Source organism: Epinephelus moara, chromosome 8 (genome assembly GCF_006386435.1).
Source record: "Epinephelus moara isolate mb chromosome 8, YSFRI_EMoa_1.0, whole genome shotgun sequence".
Taxonomy (NCBI): domain Eukaryota; kingdom Metazoa; phylum Chordata; class Actinopteri; order Perciformes; family Serranidae; genus Epinephelus; species Epinephelus moara.
This window is the reverse complement of record NC_065513.1, coordinates 2832518-2841005: the sequence shown is the minus strand read 5'-3', so window position 1 is coordinate 2841005 and position 8488 is coordinate 2832518. Positions and strand designations below refer to the sequence as shown.

General features: G+C 39.5%; 1 long non-coding RNA gene across 1 annotated transcript in view; it reads left to right on the top strand.

The window, feature by feature from the left end:
- LOC126393951 (uncharacterized) overlaps positions 1-7517 on the top strand; it is a 207984-nt gene extending 200467 nt beyond the window's left edge. Inside the window, exon 3 of the long non-coding RNA XR_007570322.1 lies at positions 7136-7517. This is a non-coding gene — a long non-coding RNA (uncharacterized LOC126393951). The remainder of the gene's footprint in view (positions 1-7135) is intronic.
- The last annotated feature ends 971 nt before the right edge of the window (positions 7518-8488 follow it).

Below are 8488 nucleotides of genomic sequence, written 5' to 3'. Positions count from 1 at the left end.
GTGGGTTTGGGGGGGGGGGGGGGGGGGGGGGGGGGTTGTGAAGGATAGTCGGGGAGGTGTGCCATTTCCTGGCTCATGAAGGCCTTGGTGCCAGCTGCGCGGGGCTGGTGCTGCTTCCTGGGGGCAGATGCCTGCAGTGCTGCCTCCATGATCCCAGCTCTGTTCCTGTACCAGCCCCTGCAGTCTGCTTCACGCCCCGAGGGGGGTGGGGGGGTGGGGGTGGATAACACACACACATAAACACATACACCCCTCAAATGCTTGTGCACACACAGTCACACAGAGTACATACGGCTGGAAGTGCAAATACACACACACCTCCCAGGCTCTGGAGCATTAATTAGGCAGCCTACAAGTCTGCCACACCATGGTGTACCTCTATCACATGCTGGAATACAGGCAGAGTAGGAAAAGAACAAATCAACACACAGATGCTGCAGAATTTGGAGGAACTGGGAGGTGCAGCCGGACCCGACAACAGAGACATGAAGAAAAGAAAAGATTCCAGTCGCTTTTTCGCCTCTGAACATCAACAACTCCTCCTCGCCTTCAACCGGCTCGTCCATCGCTTTCATCGCCCCCCCCCCCCCCATCTCGCCACTCCTCTCCAAGCAAGCTGTTACCGACACCACACTGGCATCCAGAGGCCCCAATGGGTACTGCAGCTTCTCTGTCAACCCCCCCCCATCACCACCACCAAGTCTATAAATAGGCTCTAATTAACCACAACACTATAACTTTGGAGATGTTGTTTGGGGTGTGAGAATGTTTCTTATCTTGTATCTATAGATGGGCCTGATGGAGGGCTGAAGATCTCTTTGCATTTTGATAAGATGGAAGCTGGTTTTCAGCCAGTGTGTGAAAATGACATGCATGTAAAACTACATGTATGAGGGCATATAGAAACCACAATCAGGCTGCTGCATGATTCAAATTTGGGGTCTGAAATGAAAATACTGATGTAGGTTCCTTTCTGATCACAACGATTTTTCTGTGTGTGTTTGAGGATTGAGGAGTTCACTTGACAGTCTTAACCGATTCTGGAGCTGCTAATGTAAAACAATGTCATAAGTCAGGATATTGGTGATACAGTGATTGCCCAGTGTCAAGGTGATTCTCATTCCTAAAAAGATAGATAGATAGACAGACAGACAGACAGACAGACAGACAGACAGACAGACAGATAGATAGATAGATAGATAGATAGATAGATAGATAGATAGATAGATAGATAGATAGATAGATAGATAGATAGGTTCAACTGGTTCAACGTCAAAAAATTAAGTAACAGTTTGCATGCATCTTTTAAAGTAGTTAAAACTCTGGCACTATTAAGTCAGTTAATTAAGTTGAATCAACTTAATATTCATCCAAAAGGTGTTGATATTCACCACTCAAATTATTAAAGCTTATTCAATTTTAATTCCATCCTGCTTACCTAATACATATTTTTGATGTTGAAAAACTTCTTAATTTTAAGCATTTAAGCAAGTTTTTTAGAGTGTAGATAGACAGATAAAATAATAAATCACATTACATTTATTACAGTACATTACATTTAAATTCCATAAATATGGCCACAGAATATCAGCAATCTGCTGATTCTACTCAAAAATATCAGTGTTCCTCAAACCAGGGCTTTCTTTGTCTTATGATGATGATAATATTAAAAATAATAACAACAACAATACTTATTATCATATGAAGAAGGGGACCCAGTTCAAATGCTCTATCTTGCTGTTAAAAAAAAAACACAGAAAGAAAGGGAAAAAAAATGAAAATGGCACAGGACTCCAATTTTAAAATGAATTATTTGTGGTTTGATGCTTTTTAATAACAAATTTTTTAATGAGGAGTTACAAAATAACTTTTTAGTCTGAAGTCACTGCTGTGCTACTTATACCCCTTCTCAACCCTAACTAGCATGTGTACGAGGGTCTTTAAACATGGGTACAACCACTAAAAACAGGCTATAGTATAGTATAGTATGCTAGAGGTATGTACATGGCTCTGCAGCATAGACGAGTATGCCTTTCAGTGTGGGCTTTTTTTTTTTTTTGGTTTGGTTTTGGTGTGTCACAGGTTAGTAAACAGTAGAATTCAGCATTACTTATTTTCATATATCTCTGACTATTCAGTCCCTCTTTCAAAGTCAGTGTAGGCTTATTTTGATCGATGTTTGAGCACTGCTTGGGAGGAAGATGGACGGTATTTTGTGGTGGCATGTCATTGCATCTTGCTGGTTAAGGGGCTAAAATTAACGAGTTCACGTGGGTGTTGTCTTTCCATCATTGCCAATTGGATCTGGAGCCAATAAATGCCCTTGACCACTGCAGAGTCATTTAAGTATGAATGCTGATTGTAACCTTTGGTGGAAATGGGGCTTTACATATAGGCACCTAATGTCCTTCTATATTGAACTGACTTGTTGGCCTGTTTTATGTCCATTCTCTCTATTTTCATGTGAAGAACTTAATGCATATAATGCTCTAACTGTAAAGCATTCTTTGCTGCATGTCTTGTATGACAGGTGCTATATAAACAGAGTTTAATATTATTATTATTATTTGTAGTAGTAGTTGTAATAGTATTATTATTATTATTATTATTAATAATAATATATTTTTCCATTTTTAGTCATTTATCTTATTATCTGAATCCAACTGCATCTCAGCAAATCAGAAAAATAAAAACATTACATCACCATTACTATTTTTAGTATTATTGTTGTTGTTAAAATTAATATTGTTGTTGTTTTTATCATTAGTAGTATTATTGTTTTTTTTGGGTTCGTTTTTGATTTATAATGACAAAGGGGATTTTACAATATACAGCAGTGTATAGTTGAGACTTTAAAATTCCCTGAGAAATATATATGATTTGAAATTTATGATTATAAAACTAAAACCTAATTTGGTCTTCAATTTTTATATTTCGAGAATATACAGTTTTTGAAAAGAGAAACTTGTAATCTTACTATAAAGTAAATAAGATAGAAATCTGCTGTTATAGTTGTCAAAGAAGCATTATCATTCTATTAAAATGAAGCTGAGAGTGTAGATTGCATTAAAAAAGTCTGCGTTGCAATAGCAGCACTTTGACAACAATAACAACAGATGTGATGTTCACTCAGATGGATTATGGGATTTATTAAGTTTTAAGTCTCTTCAGGTTGATTTTCACTCCATGGTATGGTTTGGAAATGGTCTGCAGTAATGTAAACTTTGTACAGTTTGTTGTATGTGGCTTAAACATACAAAATGCTGTCATCCGAAACTGAATCACAATGTATTTCTCCATTTCTTTTACAGTACGGACTTCAATTTCAAGAGGCCTAATTGATGAAATCAATGAGAAGTGAACATGATAAGACTCCTGACAGTGTGGACGTTGCACGGTTAACATGCTGCCTCTCAGTGTGTGATGAGGCCGGCTGCAGAGGGCTGTGGCAGCTGTCTGAGCACGTGTTTTGCCCATATGGGGCAGAAATGCTCATGGTGCACTGATTTCCGATAGGTCTTCACCTCCTCTGCTGCTCATGGCCTGCGGCTCCTTCTTCCTTCTCCTCCTCCTCCTCTGCACTCAATCAATTGACTGATGCCGCTGACCAGCTCCCACAGCACGCTGCCGGGGTAGGGAAGTTATTGGAGTCGTGTGTGTGTGGGTGCGTGTGTCTGCATCAGATCCCCCCAGTGGTTGTACATGCTGTAATGTTTGAATAATCTGCAATAATCTGGAGAAATGTTAAGCGTCAGACAGAAAATTACTGATACATTAGAATATGTGGTGTGTGTGTGTGTGTGTATGTGTGTGTGTGTGTATATACATATATATATATATATATATATATATATATATATACATACATACATATATGCATAAATGGCTTAAGGATTTATGTTTAAAATAATTGCACAGAAAGTAGAAAATAAAAAATAAAAAAATATAGAAAAATAAAGTTGTAGTTTCAATGAGGCTTTTAATGGATTGACAAAACACACTGATGTCAAGGAATAAGAATGTCACAATAAAGTGAGAACATCCAACATGGTTCCAAAATGTTAAAGGACAAACACAGAAAATGAAAAAGTAAAATCTTAAAAACCCCAAATTACATTAGTACAATCTAAATACACAATCTAAATACACAGACTCATCAAATCAACAAGATACTACAGATCAATAGCTAAATTTCATGAATAATTAGTAACATTAATCCATAAATACTCCCCAAAATGATCTCTCACAGTCAGGGCTAACTGAGAAGTCAACAATCATTCACAACATGAATGACAAATTCTGAAAGGAAAAATGTTTGCCTAAAAAACATCAATTCCGTTTTTTGTGACTTGAGTGCTGTGGTGGAAGAGTATTCAGATAAGTTACGTAAGTAAGAGTATCAATATTACAATGTCAAAAATACAGTATCAAAAATAAAGGTCCTAGAATTTAAAATACAGAAGTATCACCAGTAGTATATGTTCTGATTTACATCTGAGCTGTGGAGCTATTATTACAGTGATTTCAACTTGTGTCTATTTTGTTGGGTAGTGTAATTACCTAACATTGCATCATATTTGTCTGGATTTATCACTAGATTTTAATATCTTAGTGTGCCTAGTACAGCTGAATGGTAAATCTAGCAGAGAAAAAGTACCTTCTGAAATGTTGTAAAGTTGAAGTATAAAGCATTAAGAGGAAATTTTCAAGTAAAGGACAAATACCTACTAGAACTGTACCAAAATACAGCACTTGAGAAAATGTACTGAATTACTTTTGACCACTAAATACGGCTTTTCCTCATGGAGAACAGAGAGCTTACAAACAAGAAGTAACTTGCAAGACAGAATTACAACACGTTTCCCTTTAGCTGTGTAAGCAGCATTCAGTGCATGTTTCAATAGAAGGAAATACCTCCATATGAACCTCGATTATTGTTTATATACAGGAACATGCATATACACAATGTGTTATTACAGCTGGCTACGGGTTGTTTACAGCTTCATTATGGCTACACAGAATAAAGCATTTTATTTACGTATTTTTGAGGATTAATGCAAAGATCAGATTAGTTTCCATTTTCCCACAATCACACTGTGATTCTAAAACCTTACGGGAAAAAAAAGAAAAAAAATACTGCTGTTTTTCTGTTGTGGGGCTTCACCTTTGAGACAGGGGAGGTGTACATACCAGGTGTGTGATAGAGAGTACCATCCCCTGGGATTGTAAGGTGCCTGCTGTCATGGCCACCAGCACATGTGTGTGTGTGTGTGTGTGTGTGTGTGTGTGTGTGTGTGTGTGTGGCCACCACCCAGGGGAGCTGGTCAGCTGTTGTTTCATGCAGGAGATTACACATCTTAATCAAGCAGCCGGATCAGGTGCAGCTGATGCTGAAGAGTCTCAATACACACACACACACACACACACACACACCCCTCCCTTTACACCCAATTAGCCCCGTTACTAGGCCCGCCATGCCTAGGGACCACAGACTACAGGTAAGAACAGCCTCACTCATGTGCAGGCCCATACATGTAGAATAATAGTTCACACACACACCAGTGGAGCCATATACAGTTTAAACCAGACCAATATTTGTTTAGAGCCAATACAGTCCTCTTATAGACCGAATCACCCCATGGGTAGACAACTGGCAGTTGATTACAATGAACTGAATGAATTAACCTTTATTATTGTGTCATGCAAGCAGTTATGCCCAGCCCACAAGACACCATAAATTCAGAGCAAGCCAGGATCAGAGTCCAGCAAACATAAAATCAGAATTCATTAAAAGGAAAGAAAATGGGACAAAGCAGCAAAAGCATCATCTATAATCAGATCATCATTTTGTACGCCCAAGATCATGGATCACTGACAGAGGCATTTATCGTGAAAAACTGAAAAAAAAAAAAAAAAAACGAAATCAAAATAAATGCTAACTAAACAAAATTTCCTGCCTTCTCTTCCAGGCTTAAGCAACAAAATTGGCAAACTTAAACACATCGGAATGAAACAGTCATTCTAGTTTTGTTATTAAACTTTTTATTTGAAGAAAAAATAGGTTATACATGTTGCTCTTAATTTTTTATACATGTCATCAAGTCTTTCATCAAAGCAGATAATGAAAGAAAAATAGATAGATAAAAAAAAGACAGAAATAAAAATTCACATCATTGCAAAAGCACCTACACTCTCTCCTATCACAGTACTCCTATATAGGTATACTTGTATCTGAATTGGTAGGCAAGTTAAGGATCTGAAAAATGAGAAATGATAATGATAACTAGAAAAATAAAAATAGAATAAATAAAATAGATTGATATACAGCAGTAGATAAAAAATAGACAATAACAGCTGTAACATTAATAAATTTGTCTACCCCATATACACCTTCCTTTATCCATGACTTCTCCTGAGAACATTATCTTATAGTGGGGTGATAACAGCGATGACAAGAGCAACAACAACACAAATAAAAATAATAATAAATTAAATAAAGATAGTTTGCTACATGCATGTATAACTCTGACTGAGAATAGTGTAATGGCTGAAACAAAGAAAGAAAACGTAACAAGATGAGTGGAGTCAAAAACTAGGGGGTTTTATAATTTTACCCAGTATCTTGCCTGTATGTTGCCATATAGTTTATTCAGATTTTCCATTAACTTTCAAACTTATCTTGTTCAAGCCTAAGAATGAATGTTAGCTTCTCCATTATAAAAATATCCTGAACAACTTTGATCCAGTCCTCGACTGTAGGAGCATCTTTTGCCAACCATTTCCTTGTGATTGCTTTCTTACTCGCTAATAGTAGAATATTATAGATATATTTGTTTTTAGACCCCTTCACATTGTCCGGTCTTAATCACAGACATAAGGGGCTCTAGTTTCCCGGCGCAGCACAGGGTGGTGCAGGGTGGCGAACCCCGCGCAGAGCTAGTTTCGAGCAGCGCAACCCGAGGCACGCTCAGTTTGGTAGTTTGGCAGACCGAGGTGCGCTGAGATGGGTGTGGCGGCACAGCAGGGGGAGGTGTCGACAGATCCAGCTTGGCGCAGTGACAGTTTCGTGCCAAAAGGCTTCGCCGAAGGTGCGCTAAAAGCTCGCCAGCTGAAACCAGGTCTACTGTCAGCGCAGGGGGAGCGCAGCCGGTGTAAGCCGAAGTTTGGCTGACCGGCGGACAGTGCGCACACGTCACCAAAACCTCACAGGCAGGTTTCCAGAATATCAGGCACATTAACGATGCAATAAATACCCAAAAAACCACTATTCAATGCAACTATCTGCAATCAGCACATAAATGTATCTCTATATCGACTGTCCCGTCACATCTGATGTCAGATCAAAGGGGATTGGCACCGTTTGGCACGTTTGGCACGCGTAATGGAAACCCAACCTGATTTGATTAACACAGCTGCAAACTAATGAGTTCACATCCCTCTCAGCCAACCACAAACAGCCACAGCATCAGATGGGGAGTATATATTCAGCATCTGTCATCTTAGAAAAGTCAAAAGAAAAGAAACAGAGTGAGACTGCGAGAGAGAAAGAGAAAGCGCGCACACGAGAGAAATGCAACATTGATTTACAATTGTGGGAGACCTCCTCCCAGGCTACCTTTGCATCATCAGCCCGTGGAGGTCTGCTCGCAGTTCCGTATATTCGGACACTGCGAGCTTGGACCTTCCGGACCAAAACATCAGTTTCCTCCTGGGAGAAGTTTGGCCGTCTGACGCTGCTGTTCTCTTCTGCCATGGCGAATTGAGTAAACTCTCATTACACCTTCGTGCGGCGCATTTAAGGGCAAGGAGAGGGGCTCATTTGATTGGTGTGATGTGTGTAAAACCCACTCCACGCCTTCTCTCCTCCCTCTTTCCGACTTGCGCAGGTAGGAGGGATGGAGGTGGAAAGAGGAGTAGCTCCGCCAGGGCACACGGTGTGCCAAACTTGCAAAATCCGCCTGGCCACACCCAGTTGGCGAAGCGCAGGTGCGTTGCGCCTCTGCCTCGCCCGGTCTGCGAAACTAGAGGCCAAGGTCTCAAACCCTGATGGAATCACTATTTTCATGATTTTCTCCATGGTCAATTTAATTTCTTCCCAATATTTTGAAATGACCGGGCAATCCCAAAACACATGAAAATGTGTTGCCCTTCTCTCGCCACAGGATCTCCAGCAGGATGTACTTCCTCCCAGAGAAATGCTTTGAGCTGGAACTTTTAAAAACCTAACTATATTTTTCCACCCAAATTCTCTCCAAGACAGAGCAGATGTACTTTTCCACTGCTGTAAGATTATTTTTTCCCATGTTTCCATCTGCATCGTGATGTTACTCTCCTTCTCCCATTTCTCCTTTATATATACAGTATCCTCCCCTACTAGCTCTTGCAACACCTTATATATCTTTGATATGTTTCTACGTCCAGGGTCTGACCTGTAGCCGAGTAGAAATATCTTCACTATACCTAAATTAGTTTGTTGCAGTTCTTCCTT